General features: G+C 44.3%; 1 long non-coding RNA gene across 1 annotated transcript in view; it reads right to left on the bottom strand.

Annotated features, from left to right (window-relative positions):
• Positions 1-15,684, bottom strand: part of LOC139599450 (uncharacterized) — a 169,025-nt gene that overhangs the window by 108,462 nt on the left and 44,879 nt on the right. Inside the window, exon 2 of the long non-coding RNA XR_011682239.1 lies at positions 11,033-11,097. This is a non-coding gene — a long non-coding RNA (uncharacterized lncRNA). The remainder of the gene's footprint in view (positions 1-11,032; positions 11,098-15,684) is intronic.

Genomic DNA, 15,684 nt, shown 5'->3' with positions numbered 1-15,684 from the left:
AGCTAACACTAAGTAATTGATACCTTCATTTGAAACCAGGCTGGATCGTGTCAGCCACAATGTCGTGTCACAATGACTTTCACAGACCAGAAAGCACACTGAGGTGTTTGCACTGCAGCATCCTGGGGAACAATGGGGAATTAAGGAAAACATTGCAAAAATAATATATTCCCAGGTAAATCACAGGAAATTTAACGGAGGGTAGAATGCAAGGAGAAAATAAAACTGTTTTTTCTTTGATTCTAATTAAAAATTGTTTTAGCATGCCAAACCCGAAGTCTGGGCTAGCACCTCCCTCCTTTTGCCTCAAAACATTAAGCTGATAAGTCATATCAGGATATAAGGCTAAGGAGAAGGCAGGAGCATCAATCTTGATGCACTCAGATTGCAACTTTTTTTACGATTTACCCCTGGTAGTAGGGAGGTGGTAACCCAGCTGTTACCACCCCTTTGTGAGGGTGATGCCAGTGCCCTGCTCTCCGTCCTGCTCAAAATGATCCCCTCCCATTTGTCAACAGAGGAAGAGAAGAGCACTTATCCCTCCACGACATCTTTTTGCATCCCACAGGCTGCAAATCCCTGGTTTGATCTTGTTCAGTGTGGAACATCTGACATGCCTGTGATGGGGAAGCTTTAACTGCTCTTATTCCTTCTTATGATACCCCTGCCTATAGGATTGGATGAAAGGGATGAACAGATGGATGGATCACGTATACACACTGCAGAGCCTTTATCCTTCTCTAGGTGTTGGTTTAAGCGATGCACAGTATTTTTAAATAGCCTCTTCTCTTTTTCCTTTCCCCTTCACAAGTTTTCCTCTAATGTTCCTCCCCTCAGCAGTCTCTTCCCCCCTCTCCCATATAAACACTTTGAGCTCAAGTTTTGATATATAAAAAAACACCCAACCATGAAGCAGCCCTAAGCCAATGTTTCCTTTGTCCTTGCTCTTTAAAAGCTGTAGTTGCTGCTCAGATGAGGTAACGGGCCTCATAACACAAGAAGTATGTTTTTCAGAACTTAATGTCCTCTGCCACAGATGTCGTCTCTGCCAGAGGCTTATTAACACCTCAGAAGAGCAAAGCCCTGCCCACAAAGGGAAGGGAATCTAAAGAAGATACACAAACAAAGGAGGTGAATGTTAAAAGCAGCTAATGAGGGGGAAAAAAACCCTCCACCTTCCCATCACGGCACTTCAGAACAAGTAGCATTGCCAAGCACTAAAAACCTGGGGATTAAAGAGACAATTTAGGAAGACTTGATGTGGGGAATGGAAATCTCCTGGAAGACGTTAAAAGAACACAGAAGATCAGCACAGATATTTGGGGAAAAGAAGAACCACCTAGAAAGAATATATGTGTATGTATATGGACAACTTTGCCAGGACTAACAGAAAAGCTATTAAGAAATAACCAGGCACATTTATTTCCTTTAAAGAAAATTCAAATTTGAAGGGAAATTGAAACAGGGGGACATGCATAGAGGTTTCATTATCAAAAAAGATGTACATTCAAAGGAATTAACTGAAAAAGCAAAGTTGTTTGTTTATCAACCTTTCTCCTTAAACCAATCCTCTTAGAAACATCAAGTACTCAAATAAAATATCCACCTCACTGACTTGTCTTTCCTGCTCTGGAAATGCTATCTGTAGTTTTTCAAGTGATTTTTATTCCCTCCCCTGACACACTTGGTCCTTGTTTTTTGGTTTCCCGTTCTCCAAAGCCACCCCAGGGGCACTCAAGGAACTCTGCCAAGGTGTTCATAGGCATCCCATGGGGCTCCCACCACCTCCTGCTCCGGGATGCAGTTTCCCTTCTCTTCCTTTCTGGGGCAAAGTGGGGCAGGTGTCCCTTGGCAGGTGTGCCTTTATTCTCCTGGAGAAGCTGAGACAGGTTGTAAAGACCAGGATTTTCTTGCCAGAGCAAGATCCTTGCTCAGAGACTCTTGTGACTGACAGGAATGTGGCAGAGTTCTGGAGCCAGACTGGAGGGTAAGACTCCTTGTATGAAAAATGGATGGGCAAGAAATAATTACAGGGCCTCAAAAATCAGCAGAAATAAACAATAAGTCAGGATGTTCAAAAGGGCGCTATGAGTGATCTGAGCCACAGCAAGGACAATAAAATCAGCCCCTGAGAGTGTTGCTATTTAAAGAAATGTTTCATATGGAAATGAACAGCCCATAGAGGGATGAGCTGGGTTCATAACACACATAATGCTAAAACTGCCTGGCATTTATCCCCAGTGCAGCACACAGAGGCTGCAGGGATCATGAAACATATCACAGGGGTTAAGAAAACTCAAGGGGCTAAAAGGATTCAAAAATCTCTTAATCCAGGTTAGACACTTCTGCAAGAACTGGGTGATAATTAAAGCCTTTCCAGATAGTCAAGTTGCATTCACTCATTCAAGGAGAGGTAAACTTTTAGCAGAGGTCTCACAATTCCTGCCTTTAGCATGAAAAACAAGTCAATGTGAAAATCATCCTGAGCTGCTCCATACTGAACTGAGGCTGCAGCAGACACTGAACAACCCATTCTGTGGAAAGAGCTGAATCACTGAGATGTCCTGGTCACACAGTGGGGCTGGAAGTTCCCCTGTTGATACAGACCTTTGGAGGAGACATTATTGTCCCTGTGGTACCTTTATCTGTCACATGGAGGGGTCATAATTCCTTATTCCTTGAGGCTGTCCAATACAGCTTTGTTACCAGCTCATGTGCATGGAGAGGAGACCCATGGAGCCCCAGCTCCACCCTAGGGTCAAGCATCAGGCCACTGGATGCACAACAAGGAGTATTATAATTTTTCAAATTGGCCACCCCTTTCAGAGGATCCCTCCCCAGTTTTGTCAGCTGTCTTTTCCTCTGCAGGGCTGAGCCAGACCAAAGAAAAATCAGGATCATTCAAAGGGCAGAAGGATGCAGTTTGCCTCAGATGGTGCAGGCTTGGATTGCTGTCAAAGAACTGAATCTTCTGCAGAGATTAACAAGCTCCACAGGTGCAGGGGAAGAACAGGCTCTTCGAACACAGGAGAAGAAAAACACACAGTATGGAAAAATGCCCACTGCCTGACTCGCTACTGAAACTGTTAAACAACTGTCAGTGGGTTTTCTGGAGGGAGGCTGGGAGATGCAAAGGTGTGGAAATAGAGAAAGCAGCAGCCACCGGTGTCCCACAGGAAGGAGACGGCGGCCAGCGCTAGGAGATACAATCTGATCCTTTGTGTGTTCTGCAAGTTGCCTTGTTGGAATCAAAGACCGTAGAAAACCAGTTTGTGAAATAATGGTGGTGACAGAGCAGCACCTCCCCGTGTCAGGGCTGTTTCACAGAGTGGGGCTAATTCACCTTTTGTCTGCCTAATAGTACTGCAAAACCAGAATCCCTCCGAGCAGAGAGACTGAGATATTTCATGCTGTAAACTCTTTGCAGGCAGCCTGACAACAGAACGGGCTCTGTAAAGCATTTCTGAGTAGCAATGAGCCTCAAATGGCACTTCTCAAAGCCTTTCTATCCCATGGAGAGCAAAAAATGTGGCAGGGAAATACCAGCTTCTCGGGGAAGGGGCGTAAATAGCTCTAAGTGGGTATGGCAGCAAAAGCAATGTGATAATATGAAGGAAGAGCTGCTGAGATTATCAGTTCCTGGCATTATATTCCCAAAACACTCCTGAAGCCTCACAGCTTCCATATGGCTCATCAGACACATACAATAACATGATCGCTCAGAACATTCAGTCCTATAGAAAGGAAACAAGAAACACAGACACGTCCCTGTGCTCCTGCACACACACAGCAGTGACACCAGGGCCTAGAACAAAAGGAGCAGGAGCAAATTCTGTGATGGAGTCAGCTTCCTCCAGGCCTTCTGGTCACAAGTTCATTGTGAACATCAAACCTTTGCAGAGAGGGTTTGTGTGCTGCTTCCACATGGGTGCAGATCCCACAGAGCCAGCAGGCCCATCTACTCAGGGGACAATTTGGGTTCAGTGGAGATATGATTCAAACCCAAACTCCCTGGGGGCATCCTGCAGGCCTCTACTGCAGGCCAGGGGATATCACCAAGAACTTCCACAGCTCCCTGATAGCCTGACAAAAATCCTGCCTATGGGCAAACTGGAGAGCAGTTCTGCTGGAGAAAGCATAGCTGTACTAAAGTGACTCTGGGTGGTGGTGGCTCTGTGCAAACATAGCTGTTGTCACATCTTAGTGACATAGAAGCTGTGGATGTTCCATCCCTGGAAGTGTCCAAGGCCAGGTTGGACAGGGCTTGAGCAACCTGGTCTGGTGGGAGGTGTCCCTGCCCATGGCAGGGATGGAACAAGATGAGCTTTAAGATCCATTCCCACCCTAAGTTTTCTGTAATTCTGTGATTCCATGACAGCTGAATGGGGCCTCAAAGTCCTCATCCCTCTGCACTATCAACAGAGCGAGGTTTTAAGAGAGCAGAAGTTGTGATTAGTCGTGCTAGAAAAACTTGGCTGTTCCCCAGATCTTTCCTAGATGATGTACTTGTGTGGCAAATCTGGCCCATCCCAGAGCTGCTGGAATCACGGTCTTCGCTGACTGTAGCATTTCATTTTCAGTATGAGGAAAGATCAGGCCTGCAGTGAGCTCCAGAAAAACTTCTCAGTCATGGCTTGTAACCATGAAAACTCCTTCCCCAGCCTACTGAGGCTTAAAAAGATGCAATTTCAGTTTCTGTGATTCTCTTCCAAGACTGATAAGCCAGCAACAGTATTTCTTGTTTCTCAGTCATCTGTTCTTCAGTTTTCAGAAACTATTTCAGTTCTACAAACTGGCCTGCCATCTTTTTCCTTCTATGAGACTTTAGAAAAAGGATGAATCACCCTTTTTAAAACTACTTTTCCAAGTGGAGGGTCTCCTTCACAAAGTTACTTACTCCTAATATCCATTGCACTGTTCCTTCTCTGGTACCTCCCATTTCTTTGATGCTTCCTCTTTCCTCACCAAGGGGCTTGTTTATTTTTTTTTATAAGCAAAGTCTAATTCTTGGTTTTCTTGTTCAAACTCCTCAACCAAGCTCCTTGAGGAATAAAGTAGGCATACAGAAAGTTAATGAGAAATTCTCCCTCTATCCCTGAGGATTGAAGAGGGGATAATTTAGGTAGTTTGGAACCAGCTCCGACCCTTTTAAGACTATCCAGCATCGCTGCAGGAGGAGGATCCACCTGTCCTACATTTTACTTGTGGATGCTACAACTGCTAACAGAGCATAGCTTTTCTTCCATGGGATTTTTTTCCCCATGGCTTTTCTTCCATGGCTTTTCTTCCATGGCTCTGCCAGGTCTGAGCAGAGTGGGCAGAGCAGGAGCTGCTGTGCTGAGCGCACAGCCCCGTGCCAGCGCCCAGGCAGCTCCTGACAGTAGGTGTTAATTTCCATCACTTCCCTCCACTGGACACCCCGAAAGCTGATGACTGGTTATGGCACCTTCCTCTGGATGTGATCACCTCATCATCTCCTAATTAGCCAGATCAGCTTTCCTCCTCATCAGGAGCAGCCAGGGAAAGCCTTCTCCCTCTTCCCAGGATGGGCTCTCCCCCCGCTCTGCTCTGCCGCGCTTCACCCTGGGAAATGTTTTGTGATACTTTGGATCCCTTGTAAACCGTATTCTTCCATTTGGGCAGTCTTTCAACTCCATGAAAGTTACACGTTGTTTTCATTTCTTCTCAAGTACCTCAGGTCAAAGAAAGACCTGTGTCACAGTGGCTCTAAAAGCCTAATAAAGTCTTTCATCCAGAGACCTGCTTGCTGGCGCAAAGTCAGGGAAAACAAACTAAGTCATCGAGTGTTGTTCAAACTGTCAGATCCTTTTCAGCATGCTCTTCCTGCCAGCCTGTTCGTGTGTGTTTGGGGGCTGGGATGGGGAGGAAGGGAAGGGGGGAAAAAAATTCCTGATGGCAGAAAGCCCATGGAACAACTGGCACCTTTCCAAAGCAGCCTCCCCCCGGCCCCCAGCCCGCCTTCATGGGCACAGGCGTCTGCCAATCTGTTCTGCACACACACACACACACACACACACACACACACACTGCACAACACAAGCAACAAAATGACTTTCCAACAACTTTGCTCACAAGTGCCACTCTACCCCAAGTTTGGCACCTTGAGCTTTCTCCTCACCCCCGCCTCTCCGGGCTCTGCCTCCCAATGAGCTGGACAGGTTCCAGTGTTTAAAAGCCCATTTAACCACTCCCTTTTGTTTAGAAATACTAAGCCTTGATCTGATTTTATCGACCCTGCCGTGCCAAGAGGAGGAGGATGCTGAGGGTTTCTGAGGATCCTGCAATGAGCTGAAAAGCTCCACGAGCCCTTCAAGAAGGGCTTTGCCCACTTTGCAGCAGCCCTTGTGCTATTGTGGAGCCCCAGAAGGAGAGAGTGTACCATTTATGGGACCACACAGGATGGCTACCACTCTTACTGTTATGCACATTTCTCCCTTTGAAAACTTCATTATTGGCACTGAGGAGCCGAAATTCAGCTCTGTGCTTGGCTGGCACTGTCTTTTGATGGTTAAATAGCTTTCTTTACACTCTTCACCTTGTTCAGTGCTGCTATGCCCAGAAAAATCAGAGCAGCAGGGGAGTGAGGCAAAGAGGCACGAACAGGACCTCTGCTCTGATTGACAATTGTAATCTTCCTGGGTATTGTTAGGAGACATCTTTCTGCACTTGATAAACCCAGCATGATTACACGAAACATATCCTTTTAAAATATATTTCTCTTTTTCATAAAGCAGGTAAAGCCAACTGCATTTAGAGCTAATTTCAATCCCTTTGTACAGTGTAGCATTTGGATGCCCTTTTAAGGATGCTGGATTTGAAAGTTTGTCTTTTCTCATAACCCCAGAGAAGCTCTTAGAAGGGTTGTCAGATTACAAGTCAGACACAACCAGAGAGCTCTGGAGTAACAGGAGACCCTTCCCAAAAATGCATCTCCATTTTCCACATGATTATTTCTTTGAGAAAGAACACACATTCTGTGGAAAGGTGTAACCACACACTGACCACTGACATCACCAGCCACGTTTTGGTTCAATTCTTCATCTCCATCATCACACCAGTTCTGTGCTCTGGCTCATCAGGGCACTGCTAAACAGGGGGAGGAATTTAAACATCCACAGAGCTGCTATAAATTTGAATGAATACGAATAGTTTCTCATCTATGGCAATTTGCACCAATCAAGGCTGTACCTTCATGTATCCGGCAATCTGGAGGAAAGAGTCTGCCTCCTGCCAGGCAGTTACTGACACATTTTTAGCTTCCCTACGCTGGCTCTGCCCTCCTCTACTTTTCATTTCCCACCAAAGAGAAAACATAAAGGAAGTGATGATGAACAGGCAGCTGTGGTCAACAGAAGAAGTAGCATGATCGAGAGAGATCCTATCTAAAAAGTTCACACAGGAACAGCCTGGCTGGCATTGAGAACAGCAGAGCCTGGAACAATATCACTGAAAAACAAATTACACACAGGCACTATCCAAGTCCAAACCAGTCAGATATTTTTGATATCCTGCAGCTTCAAAGGGGATAACAGGCAGTTGAGTGCTAGTGCTGAAGATCACGTTAGCCCCACCGGATTATTCAGGTCATGCTAAACAGCAAATTCAGTGGATTAAAAGAGTTCTCATTCCTGCTGTGCACTTTTAACAGTCTGCGAGTTACACAGAGGGCTGAGGATGCTATGTACGTCTCACGTCTTGTGTAGCACTTTATAGTCAGACAAGCTCAGCAAGGGGCATCTGCCTTCCTAAAAATTGCCATTGACCCACTCCTGTTCAGGAACACCGAGAAACCAATGGACTCACCCAGCAGCTATGTGAAAATCTCTTTGCCAAGCCATGCAGAACTCACTTTTGTGTCTGCAGTGCATCGGCGCTGTATTACCATGACAAAACCAAATTGCCAGCATTGAGGACAGTCTTTCCTAACACAACAGCCCTTCTCTGGTAATAAACTCGTGCGCACAAATGACGGCACAATGAGGGGATGTGGAACCGCTAGAGGATCTCTGGGGTAGCAGCCAACAGCTTTTCAGCCTTTTTCTTGTCTGACCCCAGTCATTCTCCACGCAGGCGTTAGTGTAAAGTTCAGCAGCACAAAGCTTGGCCAACATCGGGGCAGTGTCATTGTCTCACATTAAATGTACAATTCCTGCAATTGATGCAGAGCAAAAGGCAGCACGGCCCCAGTTGTCACTGCCAAAACATTTTGGGGGTTCTGTTGTATCTAGCACTATCCTTGCTCTCATTATGGGTGAGTGAAGTCATGGGTGTTTCTACAGAATGTCCAAAATCTGTGTGATACCACCCCCACTCATACTGAAACCACCCACAGTAATTAAGGCTGTATTTCAGATGCCGATTACAAGTCTTTTGTAATCATTGCAAGTGGGGATGTACTGAGACAGGCAGGAAGAGAAGCATCCAGGTCTGACCCAACTCCTACCACCTTCTTGGCACCCCCTAGCCCAGCACAACAGACAGAGCTCCCCAGGACTATTCCATGGTGGTTATTGCTCACTTGAAAAAGCAAATCCTTAAATGGGTGAGTTAGAAAATGGCAAATAAATGAAAAGGGATACTCCTGCCTGATTTTTCAAAATACCTTCTGCTGAGGTGGAGTCTCTGATGTCTATCAGAGTTATGAGTTGTGCAGATCTCTTCCCTTCAGGGGGAGCAGCAATGGGATTTGCCCTTCCTCCACTGCCCATGCTGGAAAATTACTAGGAATGAAATATCATTGAGACTTCCACCTCTGTCAAAACTGGGAGAGATTAGCTGACAGGCTTAAAAAAATATTATGGAAACTGATAGACAGGACACCTACACATTACTTCATATGGCACAGAACTCTTTTCCCAAAAAAAAAAAAAAAAGGTCTAAAAATGAAAATGGTCAGTCCCTGAGCAGGTCAAGACATGGTATGGGCTGATGGATTCCTTGTGGAGGCAAACAGCTCTCCTGAGATTCAATGAACAGTATAAGAGAAGGATTTGGTTTAAGGTATAACGCTAAGTTGTGCACAAGGGTTTGGGAAGAGAATTATTCCCAAGACTAAACTCAATCTTCACTTTCACAGAACAACTTTGACCTCACAATCAGCATATTATGGACTTGCACCCAAATCTATAAGCTGAAGTAGCCTTTTTCCACCCATAATGACCATCTTGCTGGTGTTTTAAGAGAGAAGATAGCAAAATTTTAACAGACACTGCAGCCATGAAGTCCTCAACAAACATTGCATTGATACAACAGCAGTGCAGCATTCACAGGAACAATCTGACAAAGGTTTTTTTCATAAAAGTTTGAAGATATTCCTTAGTACTTTTTCAGCTGAGAAAAATCACCCAGAGCTCCCACAGAGGACATCTCGAGGGTAGGAGATGGCAAAGCCAAACATTCATCACCAGCAGATCAGGGAGCAGATGGAAAAACCACAGAAAGAGGTTGCACTGAGTTTGCTGTTTCTTTAAGTCGCTGATGGATTCACACATGATGCAACTAGACACAACACAGCACTTGCATCTTCCTGCATCAGTGATTCTGCAGACATAGATCTTCCCACCCTCCTTTTCCCCCTTCCAAGGCCTAGATGTAATTTTTGTCTGCAACTGGATACAATCACTTTCTGCACACAAGCCCAGCAAAACAAAACATCCCATTTTCAGTTCACAGAGCTTCCATGGCAGAAATAAATATTATTTTGTTTGTTGGGGTTTTCTTTCTGGTCACTGTTGTTTTGTTTTCCAGAAATCATTGTTCTGCAAAACTATTTAACACAACACATTCTTCCTCATTTGAGACTTTGCAGTTAGCTGAACAGTAGTGATGTTCTCAGGGAAGAAACCAGTCCTTCCAAGCCAAAGCCAAATTTCTATGAAATCTCAACCTTTGGACAACTTCCTTAATTGAAAAACCTGAGACAAGCACTCTCCCCATTTCAGCAGGAAATAACCCAACACAAATCTCTGCAGCACTGCCATGGTTTGCAAGCAGAAGGTGGGTGGCACCTTTGGGTTTGCCCCTCTGCTTGGAGCATGCCATGGCTGAGGGAAGGCTGCTGGGCACAAAGTAGCCCATTCCTTACTCCCTGAACTGTGTTTGCAATTGGTATCTGAATTTCTTGAGAGACGTAGCAGCACCTGGCTGCCTGATAGCCCAGGAGTTTAGGATAAAACTGAGAGCAGAGCAGCAGCCTCACATCCACCACCACTGGGGCTGTATTTTCAGAAGCACATTGCTTATGTTGCTGCTTTCAGGAAGGAGATGAGTTCTTCTTGGAAGAGAAACCTGCTTAAGTTAGGGCTTTATGGTCCTGGCTCAAGCACGTGGAAAGGAGTCTGAACTCTCTTTGCAGGGGGCAGTTTCAGGAATTAGCCTCTGTTTTCTCCTTCTCTCTCCCTTCTCACTTCAATTGCCTGACCTGGTGGTAATTTTCCTCTCTCTGGTGCCTCCCTACCCATCCTTTCCTTCTCTCTTCCCACCCTGTCAGCCAATGACAAAAATAGAGATGAGAAGAGACACAATTGCATAAAAGAAGGGATTTTTCCATCTTTAATCGCAGAGGGGGATTGGTTTGTGCTCTGCCTCGCTGCAAAAGCTTTGCAGGTTGGGCAGGTAAGATTCGAAGGGAGGCTGTGTGATGCATCGAGCTGAGCTGGCCCTTGACCCCCAGCTCCCTGCCTGCTCTGCCTCCAGCTTTAGTGAAGGCACCAGGCGTGAAATGGCACCAGCAGTGCTGCTTGGTGCTTTTCTGAGCAGCCTTTGGGAGGAGGGAGCAGCCATCTCAAATGTGCTCTGTCTGTGGTGTGCACATCTTCCTCGGGCACACCTGGGGAGGAACATTGCTCTGGGTTTGCAGCACTAACACAAAAAGCATTTTTCTGTGCACACACTGGTTCTGTGGCTCAGCAGATATAATGCTGTTGTACCCCAAAATCAGTTTCCACTAAAAAAAAACCTCAGTTACTGGTAACTTAAGAATGAAGGAAAAAGAAAAACTAATCATGCTTACCTTGCTTTTTGGCAGGTTAAGCTTGGGGGGTTTCTTGTTCCTCAGGAGCACTGGACTTTTTGTAGCTAAGGAAAAAAAATGGAAAATACTGTAAGAACAAATCAAAAGAAAAAATTATATCAGTATACCATTTTTAAAAGCTCTAAAGGCTTTATTTTTATCTTTGCATAGTATTAGAGCTGTTCAGATTCAATTTTGCAAGAAAATATTCTCCATAGGTGTATCCTCATTTTTGTTGGACAACATCAGTTCTTTGATCTTTATTCACTTGGAGAACAGTTCTATTCCTTCCAGCTCTTTGCTTTCTTGCCTTTTGCTACATTTGAAATGAGGCTGGCCCAAAACTGCCCCAAGACACCTCATCATTTTCACCAGGGCAGTTTATCACCAAATTCAGTATATTTTTCCACTCCCCAAGAGAACGGTTAAAACAATACCAGGTTAACAAAGGATGAATTTCCAGGTACCATCACCACCTGCAAAATGATCCCCAATACAAACCAGGGCAATTTCATGCATTTCCACCAGCACCATGGCAAACTGCTCAACCATTTCTGAATGCAGAGGTGGGTCCTCTGAGCAACATTGCCTTGCCTTGCAAGCAGGGGCTCATTGCCTTTTTTTTTGCCTCCATTTTCAAGATTTCCAAGAGCAACAGTCCTGTCCTTCACCTCCATAGTCATTTGTACCAGATTCAAACCACAGGAAAGCCCCAGGAGGAGATGCCAAGCTCATGGCACTACTGGCCTAAGGGCAGCTCACCATGCTCAGTGTTTGACTGTATATTCTCCATACAAAAATAATTGATCATGTCTTTTCAATAGACCACAAACAGCTCTCAAAATTACCCACGAGGAAGTAGACTCCATTCAGAGATTTGAATCAACAAAATATGAGCACAAAAATAAAATCGTTCCCATTAAGGTATTCTTTTAATAAATGCTCCTTAGTACGGCTACAGGAAGGATTTTCTCTAGTGTACTTTGGTCTGGACTTCCTAAACACATTTGAGAAATTTCCCAAAACAATTTTTGTAGAGAAATGGATCTATCAAGATTAAAAATTTCCCCTGGAAATTCACTGTCAATATTTTTTTAACCTACTTTTCTTCCTCACTCCCTCCCTCCCCAGGAGCTCTTTGTCTCACATCAGTGCTCTGCCACTCTTGGATCCTATGAGTCCTTCTGCCTCGATGCTTCTTGGGATAAAATGATCTTTCCCAAGAGCTCTGATAGGCTGCTTTAAATCAGCTCTTTCTTGATTCATGCATTTCACAATTCTCTCTCCTCTCCATTCTTGCAGCTATAATTACTGGTGAATTTAAACTTTATTTTAAAAAAGCAAACAAACCAAAGCAAATACAAAACAACAAAAACCAAGCCGCAAAGAAACAAATTAAATACCCTCTAAAAGCCATCTCATCCTTCTTTCTCCCAAAAGATCCATTTTTTCCTACCGGAAATGACCCCCACTGAGCTGTGCTCAGGATGGCAGCAGGGCTGCCCGAGCCAGATGGAAGCTGCTGAAGACCTTGGAGATCAAGCCACCAGCCTTCAATCTTGACATTTGGTCGTGGGTGGCAGATTTTTTTCCTTTCACACTTAAAAATGTTGCAAACCACAGTAGTTCTCTTTGATGGGGAACTGGAGGCTGATTAACCTTATCTTCTTCTGTGCAGATACAGATGTTGAGGCACAATTTCCCACCCGCGCTGGCCAGAACTGGTGCCTGGACCATTGCCCAAATCAAAATCTGACATCCTGAGCCCTACACGCTCTAGAGATGTTTAATGGGGTTTTAGTGCCATTCAGGACATGGGAATCAGGGGTAAATAAAGTTTGCCCCTTTCTATGCTGCTCTGGTAACAAGCCCTGACCCTACCCACATTTTTAGCATCTTTACAGAATATTTTCCTGATGGGCCAAAAAAATGAGCCCTGTTTTCCACTCCTGCTCCCCCCAGGACACGATGCTGAACCAGCAGGACCTTTCCCATCACAGGTGGCAGGAGATGGAATGCACCTCCTGGTTTTTTTTTTTTCAATAAGGAGGATCCTTCTTCTTCTGCTTTCATTAAACCATGTGCCTGCACTGCGAGCTCAAAATGACACTTTTGAATAATTTAAGATAACGATAATAGAAACATTAAAAAAAACCTCTCGTAGAGACCAAACCCAATTCCTCTCGCAGCTTCTGAATTAGTTTCTCACTTGTAGCCATTTCTGCTCTATCTTAAGAGCTATTAAAAAAAAAAAGTCATGATAGATATTAGGAAACTACTAATGCTTTTTTGAAAGCACCTTTTGCTTAATCTTCTGCAGGACTATTTCTGGATTCCTGTGCAGCTTTCATCTTTACCCTGAGTGTTTTACAAGGCACCTCGCACGCGCACAGCCCGAGTCCAAAGAGGACGGGTTGTTTTTGCGCATTTTCCCTGCAGCTGTTTTGTTCTGCTGGAGATGATGCCTCACTGGGTCAGGACTGTTTTTGGTTTTTTTTTTTTTTAATTTGCTTTAAGGGATGAGCTTCATTTACCAGACAACATTAACCATTTGGATTTCCCAGCTCCAAAATTCCTTGCAGGCATTCTGAATATATTAGAGTGGTTTGTTTTTTGGCTTTTTTTTTTTTTTTCCTTGCTTTTAAATTCTATTCTTAAAGCCCATAATGCTGGGTCTGACACAGCTGGGGACTTTGCTGCTTTTTCAATTCTTTTCTTTGAGGGAGCCAGAAACACAAACTACTCCTAAAACACCAGGATCAGGACATCATAATTTTTTCCCCAGCAACATCTGGAATATTGAGAGACTGGAGTGGGATTGGAGCTGCGTTGGCTGAACCAATCTCCAGCAGGAGCCTCCCCCTGCTCGCGCAAAGGGAGAAGCAGCCGGAACGTGAGGAGCGGCAGCCGCACTCACCGCTCCGTGACTCCAGCTCCATGCCTGCGCTTCTCCATTGATTTATGGGGCAGCTCATTTCCAGACCCACCTCCTTCAGGAGGAGGAACCTCAACTCGATGTGGATAATAGGGTCCTATAGCCCCTAAAGCACTCGCTGCTTCTTCCTGGGGTGGGGAGGGTTACGGCAGAGAGAAATATTCCTCCTCCCTTTGAACGGGTCTGGAAATGAACTGAGAGAGCTGATGCATTTTTAATTTAAATAAAATAAAATAGAAAATGTAAAGCTCATAACCCAAAGCAGAGCTTGGGCTGTGGAGGAGGAGATCCCTCACCCCATTCCTGCCGTGAAAGCCACACAATGGAAGACGCGCTCGCCTTCCGCCCATTCAATCTCTGCCTTACATCTCTATATCTATACACACATGCCCCACAAAGACATATTTTCTATGTTAAGCCTATGGATTACTGGCTCAGGCCCTCACAAAAAAAAAAAAAAAAAAAAAAAAAAAAAAAAAAAAAAAAAAATTAAAAAAAAATGTTTCCAAGGCAACGAGCCAGGGGTTGCTATGGCATCTCGGAGCGAGCAGCTGGGCCAATCCCGCTCCCTGCGAGCTGGGAAGGCGCAAAGCCTCTAAATTTAATGTCAGTGCGGAGAGGAAGGGAAGCTGTTGAGGCATGCATGATGCTGAGCGTGCGCTTGCTAAATGCGGACAACATGGCCCCCATGATTAGGACCAGCACACTAATGAATATTCATTGGGCTGATTAAAGCAAAGTCAATTAACTACTTGACTGCTTGATTTTTTGCTGGATTTTAGTTGTCTCTTTTAACCATTTTGCCACTGGGGATGCTCTTGTTCTCCCCTTCATCTCCCTCTTTCCTCTTCTATATTTCCTTCACTGGCAATTAAGGTTCAGATTTTTTTTTTTCCCTTGTCTTTATGCTTTTTACTGACAATAACCCATCCTCCTCATATTTTACAGCTCACTTTATCTCACCAATAAATCACATTCTTCTAGGGTCACTGTCTTCCACTATAGTTGCAGGTAAAGTAGAAGGTCACAGTTTTCCATCAAATTTTAAAATCTTACATGTGATTTGATTCCAAATCCGCAGCTAAGCAATAATGCTGATTTTCTACTTCACAGTGGGATTTCCCCCCATCACCACAGCCCTTTGTTTTATAACACAGGGGTTTGCTGTGATCCAGGTCAAGGGCTGCAGAATATTTTTTTATTTTGATTTGTTAGGTCCGAATTCCTTCAGACAGACAACTCAGACTGAATGTTCTAGGAAACCTAAAGGGATCCTAAAATAAAACAACAATTCATTAAAGATGGTTTTCAATTTAGAGAGATGTCTCTCCCAGTGCAGTAGTGATGTAATAAGACTGTGAAGAGGACTGCATATTTTATAAAGATCATTTTTCAGAATGTGCCTGAAAACTAAAACATGTGATTAAATTAAAAATAAATGAAAAATTGTTGGTAAAAAAAAAAATAGTCCACATTTGTGAATCCAGCCCTTACAACCTAGCCTGGGAAAATACATAAATTTTCACCATGTTCTTTGGCTTGTTCTGAAAACTCTCTAAGGTTCCTGTATTATGTATACAGGGAAAGATGCATTTACATGACAGTTATGACTCTCCTGGAATGGAGTTATTAATAGTTTGAAGTAAGAGATCTGATGGAAAGATTGGAAAACCTGACCATAATCACCCAGCATTTGGGTTCTCGCCTTTGTCAGCAG

The sequence above is a fragment of the Agelaius tricolor genome, unplaced genomic scaffold (assembly GCF_023055355.1).
Source record: "Agelaius tricolor isolate 1412-34295 unplaced genomic scaffold, bAgeTri1.0.p SCAF_23, whole genome shotgun sequence".
Classification (NCBI taxonomy): Eukaryota; Metazoa; Chordata; class Aves; order Passeriformes; family Icteridae; genus Agelaius; species Agelaius tricolor.
The sequence above is the reverse complement of the archived record's forward strand: the minus strand, read 5'-3'. Positions and strand labels throughout refer to the sequence as shown.